This window comes from Meriones unguiculatus, chromosome 1 (assembly GCF_030254825.1).
Source record: "Meriones unguiculatus strain TT.TT164.6M chromosome 1, Bangor_MerUng_6.1, whole genome shotgun sequence".
NCBI lineage: Eukaryota > Metazoa > Chordata > Mammalia > Rodentia > Muridae > Meriones > Meriones unguiculatus.
The window spans coordinates 100,608,538-100,617,356 of NC_083349.1; positions in this window are offsets into that span (position 1 = coordinate 100,608,538).

The window sequence follows — 8,819 nt, forward strand, 5'->3', positions numbered from 1 at the left end:
AGTGGGAGGCCATCTCTGACTCATGTTTCACAAAAAACAACAAAGAAAACCTTCGTCTTGGGTATCTCTCATCTTCGGGGAAAACTGCCCGTTTTAGTTACTTACATGTTAGTGACATCAGGGATATTTGGGTCCCAGACGTACACACGTGTATGCCAACATTTAAAAAAAAAATCTGACCAAAGGAAAAATAAGAGTCCATCTGACAGTGCTCAAGGCTGCACTGTCTATCAGTGTGACGGGGACATCCTTTTCTCCAGCTGGGCAAAGGGTAGCAAAGAGCCATTCCTCCTCCTGCTGGGGAGTGTGCATTCCCGCAGCTGGAGAACTTTTTTTCCACTCTGGCACTCTCCTGTCCTCATCTCCTGGCACTGGAATGGCCCTCTGCTTAACACTCCTGTTGCCATGACATTTAGCCAATCTTGTTTCCTCTCTCAACAAATTCTGGTGGCAGGTCTACAGTAGACAGGAAGATGCTATCCCTCGGGAGGTCAGTGGTCCTGCGGCTAGTGTCAGGTCAGCTTCATATGAAGCCTAACTAACTGGAACTCATAAAAATACTGGAATCATAGCTTCCCAGGCACTTTTTCCTGTGAGTGGTGCTCATTATTTACATGCAACACATTATTCAGTACTTAGAAGTATAAAAAAGTGTATGTTATATAATGTATTACTTAGTACTCAGAAGTAAGACATTACTTAGTATGAACACGTCAGTTAGTGCTTAGAAGACTATGTAACAGTCAACACCGTTAGCTTTGTTTGACAGATAAGGGAACGCAGGCTCAGAGAGTGTGAATACTTTTCTCAAGGTCTTTCACATACAGGAATGAGACCTTGGATTCTTATTTAATACTCCCTGACTCCAGATCAAAGGAGCTATTTAGTGCTCACAATTGCTACTTAAACTTCAATTTAAATTCTTACAGTGAATAAAGGACAAATAAAATGTGAATGTACTAAAAAGCAAATGAAGAACTGTTCAAAGATAACAAAAATATGTGATGTCTGCGGTGAAGAAATCTTTGGACATAGAAGTTGCCTAGTGTCATGGATGCAACTTGTGCTACTAAACTGTGACCTGAAAACGGCAAAAATTTTGTAATAGCAAAGTATATGTAATATAGTTTTACTTGATAAAAAAGTACTCAGCAAGAGGGAGCAAATACTTTTAAAAAGAAGTGAAAATGAAACATTGTTTGATTTTTCAAAATGTTGTCAAAAGTAGGAATCTAGAGTTCATGGTGGACATGCTGCAGCTTGCTGGCTCTTGATGGCAGGTAGATATGGCTGCTGCGGAAAGAAATCCCAGAAGCCCTTGGTTGAGTGCGTGTGCATGCTACCGCCCACCAAATCACTCTCTGCTGCACGTTCCAGTGAGTTCTTCACACAGAGAACTCAGGAACCAAGTGTGAGAGGCACACAGCATGGATGTAGAACCCGAAGCAAAAGCCTAAGGCTTACCTTGAGCCAAGGTCCCCACACTCATTTTCTTAATGGCTTTGCTCAAATGCCAGCCGAGGGAGGCCTGTCCTATCTGCCCTCTTTAAAATGTCACCCTCACCGCGAACATTTCTTTTCCTCTCCTCTTTTATAGCCTCTGTTAGCCTTTAATGATATCCCTACTTGATTTTGTTTTTAATTGAACACCTACTAAGATAAATATAGGCTCTGAAATGAAAGAGGTTATTTTCTGTTTTATTCACATACACATTCTTGGCTCTTGAATCCAACACATACTAACCATACAGTAAATATGAACCCAATGCATGACTGGAAATACATTAGGATGGCTAGGTATAGTGAAGAGAGTGGATAATTAGGATCACCAGAATAAAATCACTCAAGAAAAGTCCTAGAGTCTTTTGTGAACCAGTGGGTGCTGAGACTGGAGTCCAGTCCCCATACTCAGACAACTGCCAACAGCAACAATGCCTACAACTAAATCAATTAATTTGGTGGCTTCAAGGAGATCCTTGCTTGATTTCTAGAGTCACAGTTTCCTGGCAAAGAGCTTCAAGGTTGTTGCTTGCTGGGTGTCAGATGAAATATACGTGAGAATAAAGATTGTGGGGTTGGGTGGGGCTATAGCTCAGTTGGTGGGGGGGGTTTGCCCAGAGTGAGCCACAGCCTCCATGGCCAACACTGCAGAAACTGGACGTTGTGACATATGTTTGTGGTACCAGAATGCGAGGTGAGGAGGCAGGAGGATCATTTAAGGTCATTTCCCGCTACATAGTGAGTTCAAGGCCAGCCTGGGCTACAAAAGGCTCTTCTGGAGGGCAGGGAGTCGGGGCAGAAAGCAAAATTGTGCTGTTCAGTTTCCCCAAGATTCTAAACTGCTTGTCAATCAACTCCTCATTGCTTGAAGCCCCTGTTCTTTCCCAAGAGCTTGTCACTACACACCAGCTTGGTGCCCTAGTCTTACATCCAGCACACACACAAAGCCTCCAATCTCTTTTAGAACATTCTCTACTGAAACTTTTTATAATTGTCATAAGCAGTGAACTTGATGGTTCTCTAAAATACTGCCTTATTTTTCACCCGTTTTCGCTCCATAGCATGTGAGGTGATCAGTGCAACCGTCACATTATACATCTATTCTTTTATGTGACTTTTAAAAATGCAGGCTGGCAATTTCAGAGTCTATGTAATGAGGCAGCCTTTCCCAACACTCCGGATACCTTTACTGTGTGCACATATAAAACACGAGTTACACCTTCATAACACAAATGCACTGAAATATCTCAGCTTTATTGTGTTTGATGCTACATCAATTTTTCATAGAAATATGATTTGTCTTGAACTCTTCTGTACCAGACCTAAGGCTCTCCCTTCGGTGGTTGGAGCTCGCTGCAGGAATCTGATACCAGATCAGTGTCCCGGAGGCTGCTGGGCCGTGATGAGCACACACCCTTGTGGCATCAATGCAAATGGAAAATTCGCCAACCCAATTAGCCTGTGTTAAGCTTATATCGTGCTGCTGTCAGAAGCAAAGAGTGTTATGAGAAAAACATACCGTTCTAAGAACAAAAGGAGCCAAATGAGGAGCAAGGCCAACTTATGGACAGGTAGAGAATAGGTGAGCAAAAGTGAGTTTCTGCCAAGCAATGGAAGAGAAAGAGGTTGAGAGCATGGTAAAGGAAAAACTGACCGAATACTAAACATGAACCACTAATTATGAGCAAAAGGCAAACCCAGTGAGGGAAAGATGACTGGGTGCTTGAATGCATCTTCTTCCTTGGGTCATTAAAGTCAAGCACAGAAACAAATTGTGGAAAAGATTACTAATCTCAAATGCTGCCAGGAAGCCAGTGAGTTGGACCCACTGTACTGTACAATACTCACAATAATCTAGGATAAACAGACAAAAAAGAAAAAGTCCAGATGAGACACTGTGACAGCTCTGGCATGGAAGAGGTTAAATGACCTATCGGCTGATCTCAGGAGTTGGAGAGTAGCCTGTGAATCCCAGCATTGCACAGCACTGCTGACCTGGCATGTTTGTAAAGCATGAAAGCATCTTGTGCAAAATCAGGGTTCACAATGGTGAGCAGGAGATTATAGGCCTTGTAGATTCCCATTACGCCCAGTGAGCACATCAAGTCTAAAATAAAAGAGTGGTTCACAGAACATGGCTAGCTGGGACTCTGCTGACATAAGCTGTGCTCTATTCTGTGTTCTAATCTTCTCTCTGGAGGCCTTGGGCCAGCTGAAGAGTCTCTGCTCTAGAGTCCCCCCTCCTGCTATGGAGACTTCATACACCAGAGAAGTTCTCATAGCAAAGCAATGTTGCAAGAGGGTAGTAGGAACGATGTGAGGTTTGGTAAGGTTGGCTTCATGGGTCTGGCCCAATGATTCGGCTAACTGAAATTCCATCATGAGGAGAAAGTCAAGAGGCTGGGACTTGAAGAGGCCCAGGAAGAGAGAACGGCAAAGGCTAGAGGCCGCAGTGTTAGAGCGCTTAAGGAGTTTGTTCTCGGTCTTTGGTTCAATCCCAGCACTGGTGAGGAGGAAGGGACAGGGAGAAGCTTTGGCAAAAGTGTGAATGACCGTTGAAGAGAGGAGGGAAGAGTCAGGATCAGTAATTCAACTGATGACACCATTCATTCACTTTTAACCTTTCTTTGTCCTTATGCTCATCATACATGTCAACAGCACTCACTTATATTTAACTTGTCTTTGCATTGTAAAAATTTTAACCTATTTTTTTTCTTTTTCTTATTAGTTACATTTTGTTAACTCTGTATCCCAGCTGAAATTTTAACCTATTTATATTCATTGTGATTACTGAAATGGTTGGTGTTATCTTTTGTATCTTTTATTTCCTTTCTGTCTTTGCCGGTTTTCATTTTCTGTGTTCTGTATTAATGACATTTCTATGTTCATCACCTCCTTCCTGTTGTTTGTTTTGGTTTTGGTTTTTCGAGATAGGGTTTCTCTGTGTAGCCCTCGCTGTCCTGGAACTCACTCTAAACTAGGTTGGCCTGAAACTCAGAGAGCTGCCTGCCTTTGCCTCCCAGGGATTAAAGGCCTGCACCACCACCACCTGGCTTGAAAGCTTTTGTTTAGCAACGGAGTAATGGGTGAAAAGATGAGACGCAGGAAACATTTTATTTATTGCTTAAGTAGAGTCTCTGCGTGGTGGTGAAATCTGGAAGAACCCTGTTAACCTGGGGTCACAGCTAACAACCTGAGTAACTGGAGACGCTGGTAGCGTGACCCCAACAAAGGCACAGAGGACACAACGTCCCCTGTCATGTCATTGCCACAAAATGCTTAAAAAGTTTCAAATTTGAGGAAATAGAAAAATCCAAACAAAGGAGCCGTGTTCAGACTCAGATACGTCTCCAAACTGTCAAAGTCATGAAAGGTTAGGACCGATTACAGAAACTGGGAGCAATACGACTTCTGAGTACAACACACTATTAAATTCAACCCCAGAGCAGGAAATGAACCACAACAGCAAGGAGAACCCAGTGAAATGCAAACAAGGTCTAAGGGTTTGGGGATGGAGTGCACCAATGGTAACCTTCCATTCTGACGATGTTACAGCCACATGACATGGCAGAATTTGAGGGAGCCAGATGAAGAGCATAAAAATTCTCTGAGATGTGTTTGCAAGATTTTTTCATGAATCTGAAATTATTTCAACATAAAAACATACATTAAGAAGATGATGTCATGAATGGAAAATTGGATGAGAAAATAGAAAACAGCTAAGAAATAACATTCGGTTTGTTTTAGGAGATCTGTGTTCATGAGTTTTGGCTCTTGGCTTCTTTATTTATAGCAGGAAAAAAAATAGTTTGCCCCTTTGAGTATCAAATGGGATAAAGTTGGCCAAAAAAACCCTTACTATAATCAGGAAATGCTGTGCAAATGATTATTACTAATTAAAATTCCATATGCCTTTTTCTGAACAAGATCAGAGGTTTTAGAAATTGTGTCTTTTTCTTGATATTCCCTGCTATGCTGAAGATGAAGTTCATGGTAAATTCCAAGAGTTTTCTAATGGCGCCCCCCTCTTTTGGATGAGACGCAATGGGAGCTGGGCCCTGGTGGGACTGATGGAATGAATGTGTCTGGAGGCAAACAAATTCCCTGCCACTTGCACAATTGAAGGGCTCCAAGTGCCTTTTATAGGACACAAAAGAGGGCCCAGGTTTCTTTATAGAAGGGATTCAACGAAGCCAGCATAAAGCTCAGTCACACACATCAACATATTTCTCATGATGTTTTAGGGTTAATGTTTAAAAAAAAGGGAAAAAAGTTGCCATTTGGGAAGAAGTATACAATAGGTGACATCTGTGTCTGGGTGAAGATGGCCAGGGGGTGCAGGGACACTGGAGGCTGGCCTTGGAATTCCCATCGGAGGACAATGAATAGAATTTCTGTTTAGAAGGGCAGAGCCAGAGAGGAGGAGACGTGACTGAAATTGCATACAAGCTGGGAAGAGACCACAAAAGGAAAGTGCAATAGGCTTAACAACATTAGCATTAAAACTGCAATGTGCTCTTAAAAAAAAAAAAAAAAGAAAGAAAAGTAAATCTGCACATAAACTATATGCAGAAATTAAAAGGCAGATGGTCAAATGAGAGAAAATGCTTGCAATAAATATAAAATATAATAAAAGATGAATACACTAACTATATATCTACTTAAAAATCAATGAGAAAAACCTCAAGAGGCCAACTGCATGTGTACAACACAAATGAACACACACACACACACACACACACATGATTTACACACGTGGGAAAGAACTATTTAATCTTATGAGAATGCTATAGAAATACAAATTGAATATGGTATGGAAACACCATTTTTAGCCTGCCTGTTCGGCACTGATGTTTTTAAGGAAAACAGTCACTCAATGCCAGCATCCCTGGTCTGCACACACTGCAGCAGGTAATGGAATTTCTGCAGTCTTTCACAAGGCGATGGGGCAAGCAAGCAGCAGCGTGAAAAACACCACCAAAAACACCACCAAAATAACCCCAACCCAAAAGACCAAACTCAGTCTTAATCTTTGGCCCTTCTAGGAAGCACGGGCTGCTTTGTGTTGTAAGAGAACAGCACAAACTGCATACTCTACAATGCAAGGGAATTTCTCACAGGTGTGGAGGTTGGGGAGTACAACATCAAGGTTGTAGCTTCTAACCAGGGTCTTCATGGGACGTCTTCCTACAGCGGGAGGTGGCAGGCTGAGAGAGAGAAAGAGAGAGAGAGAGAGAGAGAGAGAGAGAGAGAGAGAGAGAGAGAGAGAGAGCAAGAGCTCAAACTGGCGGCCTCAAGTCTATGTTGTTTTATTTAGTTCAGTTTTTTTTTTTTTTTTTTTTTTTTCTGAAACAGGGTCTTACTAGTGTTTCACAGACTGGCCTCAAACTCCTAGGCGCCTGAGATCCTCCTGCCTCCACTTCTGGAATAGCTGAGAGAGTGTGTATATGCCACTGCATGCTGCTCAAGCCCTTTTCAGCGAATATTAATCCTTTCTAGCTCTTCCATGATCTAATCACTTGACAGACATTTCTCCAATGAACACTGCTGCATTGGAGATTACGCTCCCAACACTTGGACCCATTGCTATCATCACAGCCCCAGCCTAAATGGACAACATGGAGTGTGCAGAGTCCTTAAGCTAGGAGTCACCTGGCCCAAGAGAACTATCACCCTGGAGACCCCAAGGAGGCTTCCCACCACTTATGTCATGGGATAACCATTGATGTCCTCCTAGGTGGCTTCACCAAGGTGCTGTGCTATGAGAACAGCCCTGCCCATGACTGGCATGAGCCTAGAGAGGAAATCGCCAATTTCAACAGTTCAAGTGCTACAGCAGCCTTCTTGAGCAGCTTTGGCTTGCAGCAGCTCTCATTTTGGCAGCATTCTGGCTTTGGTCTACACTTATATGCCTGGTACAATTCTAGCACATTTCCTGATTTAATCCTTAAGCAACCCCCAAAAGTACCAACAGCATTTACAAATGAGAAAACACAAAATGATATGCTAATGACAACAACCAGGAAGACAAAGCTCGAGTCTGAGTTCAAATAGTGTCCCTTGAGCTGCTGAGAGCACTTCAGGGCCCAGGCAGGGTCACAGCAGGTGAAATAGAGTAAGCCAATTCTTGAGAAACATGGAGCAGGGTGTCTGTCTAGGAATATTCTTCAGTTGGTAGAAGGGCTGGCCTTGCATGCATGGAGCTGAGTTCAAGCCCCACGACAGAAAACAATAAAGTACAATAGAAAGAAGATTTCACACAAAGCCTCTTTTGATTGAATGATAATAATAAATGGCAGAATTCACAGCCTCTGTCTTGGCAATGTTTGAGTTTGCAGCATAAATCCTCATTCAGATAAAGAAATGACATCTAGATACAAACCAAAACCTTGCTTTCCCTCTCCATTCCCCCTCCCTTCCACCCTACCACCCCTCATAGTTTCTGCTTATTTATTTATTTATTTATTTATTTATTTATTTATTTTTGAGATAGGGTCTGACTCTGTAGCCTAGGCTGGCCTGCAATCTGGAACTCACCCTATAGCCCAGGCTGACTCCAGATTCTCAACAATGCTCTTGCCTTAGCCTCTCCAATGCTGGGATTACAGGTGGATACATTAAACATTTCCCTACCCTTCTCTCTTTAAGAACTGCAGGTTATATACCATGTGTGTCTTTCTGCTTCTGGGATACCTCAGAATGATTTTTTCTAGTTCCCACCATTTGCCTGGAAATTTCATGATTTCCTTGCTTTTAGTAGTATTCCATTGTGTAAATATACCACAACTTCTGTATCCATTCCTCCATTGAGGGATATCTGAGTTGTTTCCAGATTCTGGATATAACAAATAAAGCTGCTATGAACATGGTTGAGCAAATGTCCTTGTTGAGCACTTGAGCCTCTTTTAGATATATGCCTAGGAGTGGTATGGCTGGATCTTGGGGAAGTGCTATTCCTAATTGTCTGAGAAAGTGCCAGATTGATTTTCAAAGTGGTTGTACAAGTTTACATTCCCACCAGCAATGGAGGAAGGTTCCCCTTTCTCCAAATCCTCTTCAGCATTTGTTGTCATTTGAGTTTTTGATCTTAGCCATTCTTATGGGTGTAAGATGAAATCTCAGGGTTGTTTTGATTTGCATTTCCCTGATGAATAAGGATGTTGAGCATTTCTTTAAGTGTTTTTCTGCCACTCAATATTCCTCTATTGAGAATTCTCTGTTTTGCTCTATATCCCATTTTTTAATTGGATTACTTGATTTGTTACTGTAAGACACATGGTATATACTCACTTATAAGTGGATATTAGACATATAATATA